The sequence below is a fragment of the Oculina patagonica genome, chromosome 4, assembly GCF_052425735.1.
Source record: "Oculina patagonica isolate OP01 chromosome 4, crgOcupat, whole genome shotgun sequence".
Taxonomy (NCBI): Eukaryota; Metazoa; Cnidaria; class Anthozoa; order Scleractinia; family Oculinidae; genus Oculina; species Oculina patagonica.
In genome coordinates, this window is record NC_135761.1 from 55,185,103 (window position 1) to 55,204,922 (window position 19,820).

Here is a 19,820-nt window from a genome sequence, read left to right on the forward strand (position 1 = left end):
GCCTCCAAGTTCAAACAGCAGCAGTTTCAGTGTGTTTTCAAGTTCAAGCAGCAGCAGCAGATCCAGCAGTTTGTCTACATTTTCGCGTATGTTTTCTTCCATTGTTTATGAATTATGCAACCCAGTATAAAGATTTTAATAATTTTTTTATCTTATTGCACTCATTTACTTTTAACAGCTTCTTCCAGTAGTGCAGACCCAACACCCAGCTTATCGGCCTCTCCGAGTCCCTCTGTATGTTATTGTCCATGCAGCACAACAATTTCGGCTGTTTACCCGAATTGTAAGTACTGACTAAAGTTATTGTTGCCAGTCAATGTTCATATCATCCATTTTCGTAATCAACTTCTCTCTCTGAGTTATAAGTACTGTGTGGCACATGATGACATGGCATAGCATAGCGAACAAAGTAGCTATGATCACCGATTAAAATGGCAAAAATAATATTGTAATACAATCTTGTTTACACTCATTATGACCCCTAATTATCACTATTTTTCATTTTGAACCTGAACATTAGAATGACGCCTGCGCAATGTACTGAGGCTAAATGGCTTCACCCTACCTGTTCTGTATTTACACGTGCACGTACATTTTTATAACTTTAAAAAGTGCATACCTGATATACCTGATATTCACATTTCTCCTTCGTTTTCAGCTACAATAACTCCAGCTCCAACAAGTGAGTAGAGAAAAGACAAATTCTAGAAGTAATGCAGGCTATGCTTTATTAAAAAAACGAAATGGATCAATTCCTGTTTAACGGATCTTTCTCTTTGACAACCAAGTGCAACGTTATGACTTTAAGCAGTATTATGGCTCTCAATGGTTTGTTAATAGTTCTTTTAAAAATAATTTTAAATTATTGTCCTTGCTGTAGTTAACACTTGGGTATCAATATTTATGTTAGAAAACGTTATACTGATTTCGATTTTAATCCATTCTTTTAATCCCAAGCCATTCCGCATGAGAGCAACATGTATCCTTACGGCCCGGTGCAGAATGATAATGAGTTTCGTCTTGAAGACTCTCCTTATTTCAACGAATACCACTGCCTGAAGATCGACACGGACTGGACTGGATTTCCATTCTTCTCGGAGAGGCATTACAAGTTGTATGTAAGTATTCTCTAATGTCTTTAATAACGATGTTAGTGTGTAGAACAGCGAGAAACTCGAGAGCAGACATGATTGACCTTCCTCACTCTTTAAACCGCAGAAGTACAGGACGGATGTAAATTAAATTCGCCTTTTTCCTGAGAGTGAATAAAAGTCTCTTGTAGGAGAAAAGCGCAGTTAGTGCGTTGACTCCAAATCAGAAATACTTGAATTCGTTGGTCGGGGAGTTTGTGTCGTGTTCTTTGGCTAGCCATTTGCTATTCCAGTTCCTCCCTCCACCTTGGGGGCATAATCTGTAGATGGCTTGGGGATGGCCTTCCATCGAAAGGGGGGGGGGGGGGGAACAATACCAGTACGTCGATTCATTCTATATACAAAACCGTGGTTATAAATGTAAGAACGCCGCACTCAAAGTACTATATTCTCCCTTTCCCGAACTAAAAGTAACGTTGAGTTATTTAACCACAATACATCATTTTATAGATCTGTCGCAATGGTATAATCCAACTGAATTATGAATGGAGCTGGTGGTGGCCTCGAAAGTTTGGTGTCTATTGGTGGCTAAGAAATATGGCTGTTATCGCACCGTTCTGGGCCACGACTGATATGTATTTTGCCTTTAGAGCCGGTCACTCGAAAGTGTATTATCAGGTGTACAAGCAAACAACGGATAGCTCTTCTGTGATCCTTAGCATGGCCACAAAACATGTACAAAGCTACACTGGAAAATATGCCAACTTCGAAGCTACTTGGGTTCTTGTTGTGACATGGGAAAAGCTCTGCCCTTACGTTTATTACCCATATTACTATTACTATGATGCAAACTTTCCATTAAACTGCCCCTGGGTAAGCATTTTTTCCTAAACATGATTCCGTTATTTTTTATTATTTCAATTACTTAAAGTCATTGCCCTGTATTACATTGCGCATCCTTACTGCGCAGAATTTTACGCGTAATTAGCGCGCGCGAGCGCGCTCACATAAACAAAATGGTGCATTTTTTCTATGCGCCTTAGTCCGCGAGAGAAGTAAATTGTCACTTTCTCCTAGACGAGCCTGATGACCTATCAATTTTTTCTCATATATTTAGTGTAGCGATCAAATTCTTTCTGTAAAATGAAAACAAATCAATTCCTGTGTTTGAAAAATAAATTATCGTAAAAGTGTACTTTGCCAGTACTCGCAGAGGAATTATAAAGGAGTTATATGGAATACACATGGCCTTCCTGCTCCTAAACGAATCTGGTGACCCTCCTTTTTTATTTCAAAATTTAAGCTCCCTTAAAGTAACAAAGCAGTAGGCGAAGTTCGGGGCAATGACCTTAAAATTATTGTATTCTACGTCTATGTATCCCGTAACAGCCGGTCCTAATCAGTATTTGGAATGACAGTTACTAACCTAAAAAGCGTAGAGTTACTTTAGTCACTGTACACCATATTTTGTGGTACATTGCCTTGATTTTATTTTCTCTTTTACTACATTTCTGTGTTTCGTTACATTTCGTTTACAGTTAAAAAGAAAGAAAGAAAAAACAATCACTATGACCACATCACATTTTAGTGATCAAATTTAAGTGAAAACTAGAAGGGTAACTTCCATTTGTAATATTTTCTTAACTTTACCTTGCAGAGTAACACTTTTCAAGCTGTGATAATAACGGATGGATTTAACACATTTCTGATGTACAATTACCCTCATGGCGGAATTGAATGGGTGATTCCAGTGGATCCGTAAGTTTATTTGCATTAGTCCCATTGTGCTTTTCCAGATTGGCTTATTTTTTGTAAACCAATTAATCCATCCATTCAGGCATTGATTTACCAACTAAAAAAGCAACCAATCAGCAAGCTAACCAACTTACCAGCCAACCAGGCAATGAGGCAACCGACCAACCAACCAACCAACCAACCAACCAAACAACTAACCAACTAACTTACTAAACAAGAGAGCGGATATAATCTAAGAAGAAAGAACTGCTTGGTGCTTCCCAAGCCTAATACGGACTTTGTTAAGAAGTCAATTAAATTTGCAGGGGCCTCTTTTTGGAACTCATTAGACAATGAGGCCCGCCTTGAAGAATCTTTGGCGGGTTTCAAAAGTTCATTAATAGAACATGGTTTTTAAATCTGTTGTATCATCTAGGGACTTTAATGATTTAGCGTAGTTTATTGATTTCTTAATTTATTGTTATTTTCATAAGACACGACCACATCAGCTATTATGCTGCAATATTTATCGTGTATAAATAAAAGCTATTATTATTATTATTATTATTATTATTATTATTATTATTATTACCAACCAGCCAACCAACCAGTCAACCAACTACCTAACCAACCAACCAACCTACCTACCAACCAGTGAACCGACCAGTCAACCAACTACCTAACCAGCCAACCAACCAACCGAAAAATTCTACGAAAGTGTAGCTATTTGTTGAAAATCTTTTAAAAATGCTTGTGACAATGTTTAAGACTTCACGCTATACCACTGATAAGTCCCGAACATCGCCCAACGTTTTAACGAATTCTGAAGGTGCTGAAGTTACGAATTACAATCCTTTGAAAATATCATTGTGTTTGAGTTATGATTTGTATCAAGTCCATACTATTCTGTTGTTGTTATTGTTGATGGTTTTGCCACTGACCAGGCTGAAAGCGTAAAGAAAAGAATTGTTGACATTAAGCTTTAAATTTTAGGGAGGATTACCGTTACTGGACAGACTACTACGGTCTTCCTGTCGCTGGCTGGAATGCAGGAGACGATGGTATAACCTATCACAATCACGAAAGGTGAAAAATTTGGGCAAATTTGTGTTTTTATAATGTGGTAAAGAACAAAACAGCACAAGAGTTATTAAATTATGATTTCTTTTATCATAATTCTGCATATCCATGTATGCGCAGCAAGAGAGAGTACCGGTTAAGTACCAAGCCATATTTACTCTCCCGTCTTGTCACTAGATACATTAAAAGGATTGTTATACATTCTTCAAACTGAGTGACATATAATCTCATAAGGAAAAAAGGATTTCCTTTACTATGTATTTTTTTCAGAAAAAAATGAGCGACAGAAATTTAACGTTTCGATGTCGTCGTGACATTATTTTCAAGTGACAAGAAAATAACGGTTCAACAGTCTTATATATGCTGTGAGAGGTGTGATTTTTCATTTACATTTCTTTAAACAAATAGTTTTGCGCGGGTAGAATCCGATTGCGTGTTAAGGCTAGCTTTCTTCTTTCTGTGGAATATCATGATGCCTTAAAGAGGAGTCACACACGGAAACGCGACTTAAATAAAGGATTTTTAAGTTTGTCGTTCGCAGCCCCTCGTAATCTTCCTCAGTCGTGATTGTAACTATCCTTAATTTTAACGGTTTATTGCTACTTCTTTGGAGCTTCTCGGAAGAAATTTGGTACATCAGAAAAAAATGGCTTAAAACTGTTTTCAGGTATTCCTACACTGTAAGACACTGGAAATAATAACGTTTTCCACATGTACAGAATAAAGCACTAAAACTGCTGGTGTGAAACTGACAAGTTTACTTTCGTTGTTGCTTATTTCAGTTCAGGTACATTTGGAATGTATAACCTCGACAAGAAGGAAGGGAACACGGGATCGCTGGGAAGATACTTTTGGAGGATCGAAAACAGCGATGGAAAAAGCGCACAGGAGAAGTGCTATACATGGGCTGTTCTTAATCAATTTGCCAGCTTTCGTTTCTGGTACTACCACCTCATAATATCGGATTGGGAGATGGCGTGTCCTTGTACAGAGTGGCAGGCGTGGTTGGACAGGGGAAGATTCTCGTGGAGTTGGTGGTATTCGTGGCCAGAAATGTGCTATGAGTCCACGCGTTCCAAGTTTATGTATTATTATTCTCCACTCACAGGATTAGTAGGTCTTCGGTTGAGACTGAAGTGCTGCTACTCCACACAGTGGGAGGACTGGGGTTCTCTTAAGATTGGGTCTCCTGATGGTGGCCGCGTGAAAGTCACAGTTTTCCATTACTGGTTTAATCGCGTGAAAACGTTCTACACGGACGAGGAGGCCTACCAATATTGCTGTGTTGACATACCGTTGTGCAGTGTGTTTTACTCTTATCGTCCATCTGATGACTGTTCCCGTTACAGACCTCCACCAAGACGTATGTTTTACTGCAAATTGCCTTATGTTGTCATGTCATGTCGAGTAATTGCAAGCCACGTTACATTACGTATCGTCATTTCATGACGTACGGTTCGTTTGTTGGCTCATTTATGTTGAATCTAAAGCTGCGTTCACATTTAACCCGAAACAGGTTTAGAATAAACATGTTTCAACGAAACATGTTTCACCTAAACATGCTTGTTATTGCATTGTTCACATTAGGTGTCAGTTTTAAACACGTTTCAGCCTGGTGTGTAATTTATGCGGTTTTGCAGTTCTTGCAAAAATCTTTACACTTTGTTTAACTGTAAAAATATAGCTTGAAATTACAATAAAGTTTCCATTAAATCTTTTTCTTTCCGTCTATTTTCGATTCAAGCCCTTCGAAGAATACGGGCTTTCAAGCGTTTAGCAAGAAGAAAATATTGACAGAATTTTCGCTATATCAGTCGGAAACAGAAGTGTTTTTTTTGTGAAGGTTTTTTTTGCATGCAATGCTGCAATGTAGCGCGCTTTTAGCGGCTGTCGTAAACTTTCGTGGCGATATTCTGCCAAGTATTCTACTTTCTACCATCACCGATATTTCATATTGTATCGCTTTATTAGCACATATTTTAAGTAAACATTTGGTCATATAGAAAGCCCAAATTTGACGCTTTTTTATGGGCACTCGCCTCCTCACCGCCTGTCCGCCATTTTAAACTTGTTTAGTCTGATCATGATTGAAACTACCTCGTGAGGCAGTTTCAACCATGATCAAACTAATCATGTTTCAATTGTAATTCACGCAATGCACTGCCAGATGTGAACACTTTTCACAACGTTACGTTACGCCCGTTAAGCAACATGGAATTTTCTGCCATAAATTCAGTATTTTTGTTGCTTCTCTTTTCTTACGTTTCGCCGTCAGCTATACTTAACACCTTGAAGGAGGTACGTCACAGGGCTTTCGCAGATTTTTGATCTTAACTGTTCTGAAATAAGTGATAGGCAACTTAATCCATGAATAAATTATCGTTGAAGGAAGATATAACGGGGGGATTAGTCCTACGTTTTATACATGAGCCTCTGGCTCGGACATTGAGGGAGACCTCGTCCCACGTATGGACAATAAAATTGCATTGTATTGTATAACCTTAATTTGCGGAAAGAAATTAAGCTGCGGCTATAAATATCGATTTTTTAAGACAGAAACAACCTGAAAAGTTAAGCCTTAATTTTTCAAGTTGTATTCCATTTCCATCCGAGCCATCCGCAGCCAAAGACGCTTGTTGACTGTTTCAGTGCTCTAATAAAGCAATTGTAAATAAAATTGGCTATTATTTTAAGGTTTTAAATATATATTTTGGCTGTTCAAAAATGTGATAAAGTCCGTGACAAAGCCCCTTTAACAGTCAAGTAGTAAATAAAATATTCGCGGGAGATCTGTATGGGCGTTTAAAATGGCGAGCCGATAGGCGAGCCATTGTAAACGGCCATACAGATCTCCCGCTCATATTTTATTCTATTTGTGAAATGAAAACAATAAATTGAATGCAAAGTTTTGTTATGCGAATCAGTAGAGATCTGTATCACAAGTTAATGAATACTAATTAGCTGAGCAGGAGTTTGTATCAAAAGTTAATTCTATTGTTTGATTTGTATTGGGGTTTACAGTTGTGTACATGTGATCTGAATACAGTGCTGGGATTGGTTTGCACCCTCATGAATAGTTAATGAATTTTACAAGCTTAATTACAATCCTTCATGTTAAAGGAAAGTGTTCTTCACCCATAATATTATATGTTTTTTTCAGAGTAGCGAAACATAAATTCCTGTTAAAATACACGTTTTCGTTGCATATTCAGGTTAGTTCTGGGGTGATCCTCATATCAAGACACTGGATAACGGGAATTATACTTTTAACGGACTGGGCGAATACGTCATGATTGATGCTCAAAATGGAACATTCCAGCTACAGGCCAGAACAAAACTTGCCCAAGGAAATTCAACAACAGCAACTATTTTCTCAGCCGGAGCTGCTAAAGAAGAAAATACGAGCACCATTGAAGTCCGAGTGAAGAAAGGAGGTAAGGGATACATCCTTGCCCTTTTTGCTCAAGCATCACTCGAACATCCCTACTGACGTCACGGTAGTTCCGTGAAAAAGGAGCATAACTAAAATGGCATTAGAAGAAATATTTATTAGTTACACGATAGCAATCAGAAAAAAAGGAGATTGATCTCACTTGCGGAGTCGGTGTTTTCTGAGCACGATTGCACAAACTATACTTTTTGTTGTCCGTCTTTGTGTTGTTTCGCGTGGTAGAAATTTAAACTAATTTTATTCCTTTATAAAAGTTAATACAATTTTTTTTATTAATTTTAACATTTGTTCAATTTTTTTAACTTAAATTTCTTATGCTGTGTTAAGGTGGATTCCATATTCTGATAGACCAGGCAGACTACAATGGCTACAACAACCTAACAAACCAAACTGTAGAAGTTGGTAGAAACCTTTCAATCTCAAAACCAGAAGAGAACTGTCTGCAGGTTTCTTTCCCGTCAACAATGTCAGTAACGTTCTGCGAGAAAAAGGAAATGATGTCATTCGTCGTAACTCCCGCGGATGTTTACAGGAATACCACCAAAGGATTGCTGGGAACGTGGAACGATGACCCGGATGACGACTTCACATTGCCTAATGGGACAGTTTTGCCATCATCGGCAACATTAAGGGAGATTCACTTCGGGTTTGGTATTAAGTGTAAGTCATCTTTATCGATATGATTCTATTATAGAATAGTTATCTCTCTTATTAAACTATATTGGGATTTGTTAAAAGACTGGCATTTGACGACCTCTGAAAGTAATAACACTCCCAAGCTGGCGACCTCGAACGTTGCTTGACTTCTCTTTTTGTAGAAACAATATGCCATTTCCGAGTTACCCTTTGCGTCTAATCAAACGTCAAAACGAGTCTACGTGCGACACCATTCATATGAAAATGAGTTTCACCTACAGGTCCATTTTCATGCAAATCAAACTAATTTTTATTTGAATGATTTCGCACGTAGACTTGTTTTGGAACAGAAACAGATGCGAAGGGTAACTTGGAAATGGCCAATTACATAATAGATCGACACAACAACCATTGATACAAAAATATGCAAGCCTTCAGCTGTATCCATCTCTCTTCAAATTGGAACAAACTTAAAAAAAGTCTGGAGTTTCGCTTAAGGGAAGCTCGTGCACCCTTCATAAAGAAGCATAATAGCCCTCCTAGAATATGAAACGTTCACGACGTTATGCTTGAATGAATGAAATTACACCTGTTGTGCCCAAATTTATTTCTTTGTGCTGATTTCTTTTATTTATTCTTAGGGCAAATCAAGCAATTCCAGTCACTGTTTACTTACGGCCACAATGAAAGCATAGACACTTTTGCCGACCCCGATTTCGAGCCTATGTTTGCGGATAACATCACGTGGCATAACGACAGTTTAAGAGAAGAAGCTGAAGCCCAGTGTGGAGATGATCACGAGTGCCTGTTTGACGTAGCTTCCACTAACGACCTGTCTGTTGGCTTGGTAACAAAAGATATAAGCGTTCAATTGGTCAACGAGTCAAACACGCTTAGTAAGTCGCCTAGAATATTCAGACTAGAAGAAAGCTGCCAAGAAAGGAATTGGTGTTTTCGCCAATGCCATATAAACTGTTTGTTTGAATTAAAAACATCAGAAAACTTTAAGATTATAAAGCAGGCAGAAAGAGTTGTTTTCTTTAAAACGTGGCGAAGTTGATCGCCAGCGATCGGCGAATAAAATTGCCGATATCTGACATTCCAGATATCGGCGATTTTGACGCCGGTCGCGGCGATTGGCGAAAATCGCAATCGCTGCACCAGGCGATTTTATTCGATCGCATAAAATCTACCGTATTAAGTATGTAGCCGCCATGTTTGTGTCCCACTTTGGGGTACCAGAATAGCGGCAGTAAATTGTGCAATACTTCGTATTCACATAAGAGCTCTTTAGATGAACTTTAGTTTATTCTTTTGAAATTGAATGTCGTTCATCAGGGACATGACAAATTTGAATACAGGTTTATTTATGTGAAAAGGTATTTTAGGATTTAATCTTAAGATTTTGAAACTTAATTTCGTCAAACCAACTGCAGGTATATAAATAAAAGCCTTCAACTGGCAAAACAGGTCCAACTTGCAAAGCAGTATAAACTACAATCATTGACATATCCTTGGCGCAGTTGCTGCTTGAAAAAAGTCAAGGGATTTCCCCTCTCCCCCCTTTGCAAGGTTGCGCAGCATTCAAAAAAATAATGCCTTCAATTGCTGCCTATTTTTTCTCACAATCTGTAACGCACTGCACGAGGAGTTTGGGCACATTGTGCTATCCAACACTGAAACGGAAGGATGGGGGTGGGTGGGTCAACGACTTTTGTCAATGATTGTAGTTTGAAGTTTTTATTTTACACATTGGGCTGGAAAGTTAGATAATTTATGTATGGTTATACGTAAACGTTATGTATTTCCTTCGCAGACAATTTCCCACCCAAGATAGTAACCGCTTCAAATGAAATAAATGCCACACTACATGAAACAGTTAAGCTGAATATCACCGCTGTGGATAACGATACGATTACGTTTCGTGTAATTAACAAGCCTGCAGGAGCCACAGTGACAGAAAATAGAAACGTTCTTTTCTTTATTTGGGATGTTGCCTCATCACAAAAGGTAGGCTCTACTTTTGGATCTTTTGGGAAATTACATTGTGTTTATGTGAGTCATTTACACTTCTGTTGGACAACCTTTCTCGAAACAGCTGTATATTGCGCTGTGATCATTTCAAATGTTTCATAACCCATGCGACCATCTTCACCGCTTGTCACGCACAGAACACCTTCGTTACGGCATGCAAACTCACGCCTGCCTACCATAAGAACCTCCTTCATACAGTTCACAGATAAACTCTTTCGCCGCATTCACGCCACCAGACCCTCGTAACATTCCTCTATCCTCAGATGTGCCTCATCAATCTATTTCTTCCAAGGCATGGTCAGTTCCCTGAACAGCAGGAACAACAATCCCAGTCTTACCTTACATATCACCACCCTTCCGGGAGGGTCTTATCAACCCTCACAAACCACTTCCAATGGCTCTTTGACCATGACACTTCTTCTCTTTGTCGTCTGGGTGACAACAGTAAATTAAATAGCATGTGGCGGAGATTTTGCAGCCACAGCTTTGATATGTTGACGATTGATAGCTTCAGACGCTTACTTTTCACAGAGGTGAATGCGAAATGTAGTTACCTTTTTCTTTTGTTGTAGTTTAATTTGTCGTTTGTTGCCACTGACGAAAAAGGCGCAAGTGCCACCTGGAGTCCGACTATCAAAATGTGCGCATGCGATCACGGCGGTCAGTGTGTGCCACCAGAAGAAGGCGACAGAATTAACACTGACAGCAAGTTTGTATACCTGGGCTGCGCATGTCAGGGGGGATACACAGGAAGATTCTGTGACAGTGACATTGATGCCTGCGAGATGAATGGTCAGCCGTGTTATACAGGGGTTACATGCATTGATCTTCCACCGCCAGCCAATGCTAGTGGATATAAATGTGGACCTTGTCCATCTGGATATACTGGAAATGGCGCCCAGTGTGTAGGTAAGTTTGCATGGCGAAACAAGACGACGGTACCACAAAGGAAAGAAACTGCTAAATATGGAAATAAATATTCTCAGATTGACAATTTATAGACGGTTATGTATGACAGTCTGTGAGGCGTTGTGGCCTAATAGACAGTGCGCTGTATGGACTCCGTAACGAGCGGTCTGAGTTCAAGCCCTGACAGGGACACTGCGTTGTGTTCTTGGGCAAGACACTTTACTCTCAAAGTGCCTCTCTTCGCTCAGGTGTATAAATGGGTACTGGCGAATTTACTGCTGGGGGGTTATCCTGCGATGGACTAGCATTCCATCCAGGACCATTCAGGGGGAGTATAAATACTCCTAGTCGCTTCATGCTACAGAAACCGGGAAAAGCTCCGGCCTGTATAGGCCACTAGGCTCATATGCGGACTTTACCTATGCATGACAGTGATTTAGTATTTATGATTTCATTTTTGTTCTAGCTCATATTCATTCGTTATTTATTCATCATCATTTTGTGTTCATGTTCTCAGACCTTGATGAATGTCAAAGTAATTCATCGAACAACTGTGAACAACTTTGTGTAAATGTGCCGGCCTCTTTCTTCTTTGATTGTCGCGACGGATTTAAACTAAATGTTGATGGCAACAGCTGTCAAGGTAAGACATGTCTTGTAATAGATTTGCATTGCCTTGAGTTGTACATTGCTAAGATTTTACATCGCACTGTTACCAATCCAATTATCTGTTTTGGATCTCTAATAAAGGGATCGTTAAATAAAATAAAATAAACAATGCTGCGTTTGAGTGCCGTTGGCAATGAAGGCTCGTTCCGATAGTATTCCGATAGTATTATTGCTATTCCATTCTTTTAACCACTCGTCTTACCAAAAATTAGCCAATACCAATGGCGGATTCAAAGGTACTGTATGCGAGGGGATGGAAATGACGATGGACGCTATCTTGCTAATAAGAAAGAGGTAGGAAGCGAAGTTGGCCCCTTTGTTGTTCCAGTAAAGGCGGCACCCCAGGGCCCCTCCCCTAGTTCCATCACTGCATAGAACTTTCGTGTTGCAGTCAAAATGACAACGAAATTTATTTTCACAATTCAGTGAAGAATATTAAAAGGATTTTGCACGCTTTATGACATAATAAATCAATTCTTTTACCTACAGATATTAATGAATGCGAGCCGTCAAATGACTGCATGCAGAAGTGCAACAACAAGGTAGGAAGCTACAACTGTTCATGTGACGAGTTTTTCAAACGCGATCCTGTTGACTGGAGAAAGTGTGTGGGTAGGGCTTACATATTTGTGGCTAATTGTTTCTTTTCTAACAGTATTAGTGTGTAACATAATGTCTTGTGTGACAAAAGTTAAAACGGAATTTAGAATCGATATACGTTGTGACTATCGTGTACCTAGGATCTCGATAGTAGCTGTAAATTCAGTTCTAAGCGGGTTGGATGTACAAACAAAGGGACTGGGTCATTCTGCATTGTGTTGAGCGATTTCTTATCCCATTGGCCTCGCAGGCTCAACTTAAAAAACAGCAAGTAAAATAGGTGTTTCTTAGTCGTAATTTGTTCTTGACTTCTCCTATATTGTCTAAACATTAACTTCAATGATATACCCAAGTCCAATTTATTAATAAGAACCGTTGAAAAAAAGTCATTCACTTGCATAACCCTTGTCTAGCATTAAAACAATTTTGTCTACGAATGACTCTTTCTTTACAGCAACAAACCCCTGTTCTTCTGATCATGGCTGTGAGCATGTTTGCTTCAAAGGAAGCAATAACCAAGCGACATGCGCCTGCTTTGCTAACTACGAGTTGGAGAATGATGGGAAGACTTGCAGAGGTACTAACCTTGATCTAACTAAATGGGCGCACGATCGGTTCGTATACTTTACCTGTACCTTCAAGGTTTGTTCCCCGTTATTTTACCCAAGTCAGTGGATCGTTATAGTTTCATTTCATTTCTGAAAATCGTTGAGAAATTTTAATGGTATGTTCGCGATTTTAACCTTTCACAAAAATTATACGTTATAAGGCATATTGGTGATAAATGACCGAAGCTGAAAGATTGTCCGAAGCTTCTGTGAAATTTGTGAGAATAATCTATCAGCCAAGAGCATTATCCTCCAATATACAGGAAGGGGTTTATTTTTTTTATTACACTCCAATTAATATCTATAACGCCTTTTATCGCGATTTTTGACTTCGTAGCGTTTTTTTTATGCGTTGTTTGTTTTGTTTTGAACCATTCTTTAAAGGTTTCAGCGCTTCTGAGGCCAGTTATATGTTCAAAACATTCACAAAACGCTGAAGGAACGTAGTGTTCTTAAACATTTCAACGACAATAACCGTGGTAAGAATTTAATTAATACATTCGCTCTCGTTGGATATCAGCATATTTTAATAAACTCGAGCTACGCGCTAATTAACTATTCTATCACCAGGGCTTATTAAATAATGTTAAATAACTATTAAATTTCTCGTTTTATCTTCAAAGACATCAATGAATGTGATCCAGCTAATCCTCACCATCGCTGCAGCCAAATTTGTGAAAATACTCCAGGAAGTTATAAATGTTCATGTCAAAAAGGATTCGAATTGAACAAGGATGGTTTCGAATGTGAAGGTATCTGACGTCCAATCTTGTTTCATGATTTACTGTTTAATATGAACATTTATAGAAACAACATTATAGCACATGTTAAACCAGCCTCGTCCCCAGGGTCTTCTCGGCTCGTCCAGCCTCCATCTTAAAAGCTGAGTAGACCCTGGGAAAGAGGTTGGCTTGGTAGAGAAAGATGCTAAAGAGTTAAGTGACACGCATACAAGCTACTCCGAAACTGAAAAAAAAAATCGAGTGCTCACAATATGAGAATTTATTTACCAATATTTAAATTGCTGTATTTTATGTGAAGCCTCCAGGCCAGTAAAACATAGCAAACTGAACTAAAATCAAATTCCTCCATTATCACGAAAGTGTGGTAAGAGTCTATGTTAATTTAAATTTTTTTTTGGAAATTCAAAGACGTTAGTGAAAATGATGGACATCAAAACCCAAAGCCGCATTACTGTTTGATTGTTTTGTTTATTTAACTAGATGTCAATGAATGTCTGGATGAATACACGTACAACTGTACGGATGAATTCCACAAGTGTGTCAACACTCGCGGCTCGTACAAGTGTGAATGTGAACAAGACCTGTACTTTATCGATGGGAAATGCAGAGGTAATCAGCGAAGGATTAGAGAGATTCTGATTAGCAATTTGACTACGAGTCAGAGTTCTCTATGAGCGAATAGTGAACGTCAGTCAACGTAATGAGGTCAAGTAAACTATCGTTCATAGAAAAATAGAGATAGTAGTCTAACTGTTTTCCTGGACACTGTAAAGGATTCCAATTCAAAACCTACAATTTTATGTTATTTTTAAACTAACCGTCGCACAACTCCCGGCGAGCAGTGTTCGGAACATAAAGGGTTAGGAGATGTGCTCTTTCTTATTAGCCATTTGTTTGGTTCGTAATTATGTCTCACTGAGAATTTCATTTTAAGAAGTAAGAGGCTAATAATTATAAGAACCGCGTTACGAATATTGTAAAGTTAGGGTTAGCTGAAGTCTTTCGTAATCCCCCTGACCTAACCTTTTCTGGTTTAATATTATCTGGTGATGTCATCGAAATTCATTTTTAGGTCTTGAGAAGAATGAGACGGCTCCCAAGCCAGTGCTGCCTGAACCTCGTGTGCCATCAAGGAAAGAAAAGGAGGAAGCTGTCCAGTTCTTAATCCCACGTACAGAAAGCGTAAGTACAGACAAAAATTAATACGGGATTCGATTTTAGACGGGTTCCTATTGTTAGTCTCCAGTCAAAAGCTATAGTTTTTTTTTTCATCTCACATGCGGTATACGTGTCCCATTTCTCTCAGAGTGATGCCGAATCTTGATACCTAACATGACAGGGTCATACGCTGAATAATGTTCTAATTATTGGTTTTCAAAATTTCAAATCATCCTCTTCCAATTTCGATAACTTGCCACCTATCTAGCGATCGCTAAAAAAAAACAGCCTAAGCTTTCTATGAGACTGAAGTTTCCGTCTTCCTTTTTTACACTGAAACTTTAACTCTAAATATCTTCTAAGTAAAGATTCATTAGACAAGAATAGCTGAGAATAGAAAAAACAGAAATGTGCCAAGAAGTGTCCTTAATAGCCAGGTGCCACAAGACTGTAAAGAAAACTTCTATTAAATAGTTTTAGCCAAGCCTAAAAGCGGAGCTCCCTATTTATCTTTTCCTTTATTTAAATCTAAATTTATTGACCATAGAAAGGAAAAGAACACGCGACCTGGATGAGCTGTACACCTGATATGGTCATGTGATACCAGTCAGCGGATACCGTGTTTTGACAGCTGTCAGTTAACCATTACATAGCTGTCAAATGGCAAGATTAACGTTTTCCAGTATGCTTATAACTGGAGTATGGCGGCCATGTTGCGCGACGGACGCGCAAGTACGCGTACGCGCCCGCGAGCCATGCCGTAGCCATGATGACCATGAAAACCAAATGCATGGCTTCCCTTTTTTCTGTGGTTGTGGGGCTCCGCTCTGCAGCCCTTCGGGCTGCTGAAGCTCCGCTTTTAACAAAAGCTTATGTTCTCATCTTCTTTGACAGTTTGAATGGGATTTTGGAATAGACAAGTCTTTCAAAGAAAAAATGGCATTTGTCACAACAGATCACTGCACTGAGAACAGGAAAAGATGTGCACTCAAAGAAGCAAGGCGAAAAAGGTGACACACATTGATTCCATAACCGTATCTTGTCAGTTTCAGAGACACATTGAATACCTTTCAGCCTTGAATTAATAGTGCAGTAGTGTCAAAGTAAAATGTAATTATCTTGATGTATTGATGCAATAGGTCCAATAGGAATCTGTCAATTAACAGCTTTACTTTAAAAGCTCACTTTAATGGGCTTTAACTGAGTAAAATTCCTGTAGATAGAATTAAAAAACTAGCTGTTGCAAACTTAAAAATCACATCAAAATATTCATTTACTGGCTCGGTATTTTGAAGTCTGAGCGGGATCACGAACACAATTGATTTCTTATAACATAAAGTGATGGAATATCGTGGGCTGTTGGCAGGAGAATGCAAAACAAGAACGAGGCGTGCGAGACTGATGCCTCAAAAAGGTCATGCTTGGTGACACCTGTCAGCCCGGAAAATGAATTGAATTGATTACAGATGTCAACTGACAAGTTATGTCTGGCTTATTCCAATCCGGTTTGTTGTCATATTTTAACCCCCCCCCCCCCCCCCCCATATTCCTTTTTGATTTCTTGTGTTTCTTCCATTCTTTTTGTGTTCGTTTGTTTTGTTTTGTTTGGTTAAAGCCATTATTTCAAGGCTTCATCTCCTATAAGGTCATTGTTATATGTGTCAAAAACAGTCTAAATTGGCGCTTTAATTAATAAGTCTATATATAATTTTATTCTTTTAGACGTTCTCTCTTTTTCGACCTTTACACCGCTGACCAGGTTCACCTACTGCCTGGTTACCCTAGCAACACGTCGGACTCTCTCCAGGTAGCGTTTTACGTGCAGCAGCCTCTCGGACTTTTCATCGGAAACTTTTCAGTCCTACCTCGCGACACACTGGCTGACATTGTTACAACTCACAAGTCCGTGCTTGAGACAGCTATTAGAGCAAACATCTCTGATATAGAGGCTTTCTTCAAACCGACCTCGACGCCGACCACGTCACCAACAGCAGGACCAGTTGAGCAAAGCAGCAATGATTGGAAGTGGATTGCGATTGGTGTTAGTATAGGAGTGGTCGTCATCATCATAATTATCGTGATCGTGTTTTGGTGGTAAGATATTTTCCATTTGATGGTTCTTTTTCATATTTTAAAACTGTAAGAAATACTTACAGTAGTTATTAAGACGACAGTGCATGTAGGTATTGGTGATTTGGAACCAAAATCGGAAAATCAAGTGCCCCTCTGAAGATGCAAACTTAAGAAGAGTTATATTGGCCAGAAAGTGCATAAAGAATTAATGCAGCAGCATTTTTTACTTAGCCCTTCCTTTTTCTTTTACTTTTAGCCTCAACAAGAAAGCAAAATTTAAACTGGCCGCGGTGAAGTTTATGTCGGATGACTCTCTTCAAGAAGGCATAACTTTGAAACATTACAAAAGCTCATCAAGCCTGGAGTATGGAAACGCATGGGATACCACATCCTTTTAAACTTACAAAACATTTCTTGCCTATTTACATTAGTTTTTTCTCGTCATGTGTATGTATATGACTGCTGTGTACAATACAAACAGGGAAACAATTGCTTAGCAACATTGTAAATTAGACACAATTAAAGAAATGCATGAGCACTAGCTAACACCGTCAGCGGGTGATCAGGTCAACACTTGAGGTATTTAGCAACTTCTGTTTCGAGAACGTTATTTCATACCCTGAGATTGTTTATCTGACCGAGTAGTTTGAGTAGTCTATACCGTTGCGAAGTAATTCGTCCACAACATGAGAGTGTTTCAACTGTAAACAACTAAGTTAAGTGTAATAAGTTCAATCGAATCATTAGTATATTGCCCAAGACTGAAGCCCAAGATGATGGTCGACTGGCAAAACAATTTGGGGGTTCAGTATATAAGTTTTAAGGTATTTACCTAATGGGGAACGCCGTGATACCTAGATATTAGGATAAATATTGACATTATTAAAAAATACTGTAGCTAAAATAACTAGAATGTTTATGTACAAGTAATCGAATCACTAAAATTAATGGTTTGTGTTATAATACACATCAGCTAGTGACTGGACAAAACCGCTCTTCTGATGTCGCTCCTAAACGAGTTCACCCTTAATATGCTGAAATTATACTAAAAAAAAAATTGTTAACCGTTAAAATGATTTTTTGGCGCTACGGTGCTAAATTTCTCTAAACATTGCTAGAAATGCACTTTCTCACACTGCAGTAGGATTTTGATGAGGATTTCATGTAGAAATGTAATGTTTCTTCTGCGCATGCGTATAAGCCAAAATTTGGACTTTCAGTTTTATCAATGGAAAAGCCTGGAAAGGAGACCATGATCAAGTACAGGTATATTGGCCTGTTTTACCACCAATTTTGCACCAAAAACTGGACACGTTTTTTCGATTGACACTTTCAGAATGCAGTCGATATTCAAAATGAACAGTCCTATGGAAAGATATATTCAACCTGTATTAGTTGCATATCAAAAGAATCTGCTTACGTGCAAGTGGTTGAATGGCCATTCCTCCAAATCCCGGGAAAATCCGGGCTAAGCATAATAATGATTACGCCTCTCAATTGTTCTGAGCTTTTTTGGGAAGCTCTGACCAGATTAGTGGCTCAGTTTTTTTAGGGGATTTCCTAACGAATTGAACAGTTTCGAATCGACTGAGTTTGACCGAGCTTGACTTTGCACTTCAGCGTGGCAATTCCTTGTAAACGCCTATTATATAGTGTAGGTAGCTTGGCGCGTTTTAGAAGTTCTTGGTATGTCGCTGAATTAGTTCTGTAAACTGCCTTTAGCACTTGCTCGTGAATGCGTTCTAGCTTCCTGCAATCTAATGGCTTGCAAAAATGCCAGAATAAGTGACTATATATACGGTAGGGAAGAATAGATGAAATAGATATGCACAAGGCAAATTGTTTTTGAACGACGAATTTTTCTTATTCATTCCTCACTCAAATATTATACACGTTCCATATCACACTCGAAACACACATTCACTTTCCGGGAATTAAATCTTTCACGGAAGCGAAACAATCGTTCATTGAAGAAACACGTTCTCGTTCCGTAGTTCGCGATCGCTTGTTTTTCTCGACTTTTGCCACTAACCCACGAATGCTGCGAAAAGTGTTTGTGACTGTTCTCGTGCGGCCGCTACAGGAGCAACGTTATATAAAATACTAAAGACGTCAAATAATATGATGGTGAATGGAAGACCGGATAAAGTGAAACAACGCACACTTTTTAGTCTAATACAGCGTCTTGTGATAATCTGGGCAGACAGTGACCAGTTGGCTGATTTGTCAAAAAAAGCGTTCGAGCACGAGTTAACGTTATACAGCTATTTCGAGAAAGGTTGTCGGAAAAAAAAAAAACAGCAAAGTGCACGCGACAAGACTGAAAGGTGGTCTGGGTATTCACTGGAATTTTGCATATTGGCCTAGAGGCAATTTACAAGTTTGTATTTTTGCACGTGGAGAATTTGTTTTTCTTCTCAGGAGGCCTATATCTGTAGCTTTACATTTACTGTCGCATGTCTTTGAGTGAGGAAAAATTCTTCTGAACTTCAAAGGGTCTAAACGTACCTTGTTTCTACATGTCTGAAAAGAAAGAAAACCTGAAAATTGCGCTTATTTTGTTGTTATATCTCATTAGTATTCAACACGTGCAGTAGCTCAATACGTCTACCCATACTACCTTTAGGGATTGGCTTGTGCAGTTTTGTGCTTTTTTCCGACAACGTTTCTCGAAATAGCTGTCTACTAGCCAGTTTAGCGGTGCAGCTCCGTAGAACTGCCTGCCGTGTACTATTATTATTATTACAAAAACTAGATACGAAATAAACACAATTAAATAACCAACGATTAAATAACGCAGGCAAGAATATCATACCTTTCGATCTAAAATTTAGTGGAAATTATTTTATATCTTGTCCCTGCCTTCGTACAGAGTCAAAAATTGGTCCGCCCGGTTTAACGCATGCTTTGTATGTTTAGACTTGTCCCTGGTAGACGAAACAAAATAGTGAAAGAGTTTACATGGAAATAGTTGTCTCGCCCTTCAGGATCACCCTCTACGAGCTAATTTCTCATATAAACGGTTCACAGATTA

At 38.8% G+C, this 19,820-nt stretch overlaps 1 pseudogene across 1 annotated transcript; it reads left to right on the forward strand.

The window, feature by feature from the left end:
* Positions 1-668: 668 nt before the first annotated feature.
* On the forward strand, positions 669-17,665 carry LOC144650735 (mucin-like protein; annotated as a pseudogene). The gene is made up of 20 exons (XR_013570180.1): positions 669-682; positions 958-1,118; positions 1,602-1,964; positions 2,749-2,849; positions 3,819-3,911; positions 4,688-5,268; positions 7,118-7,339; positions 7,684-8,016; positions 8,634-8,888; positions 9,809-10,002; positions 10,599-10,935; positions 11,453-11,578; positions 12,094-12,216; positions 12,659-12,781; positions 13,436-13,564; positions 14,036-14,164; positions 14,628-14,737; positions 15,608-15,723; positions 16,436-16,807; positions 17,043-17,665. The product of XR_013570180.1 is annotated as a mucin-like protein (transcript).
* Positions 17,666-19,820: the final 2,155 nt, after the last annotated feature.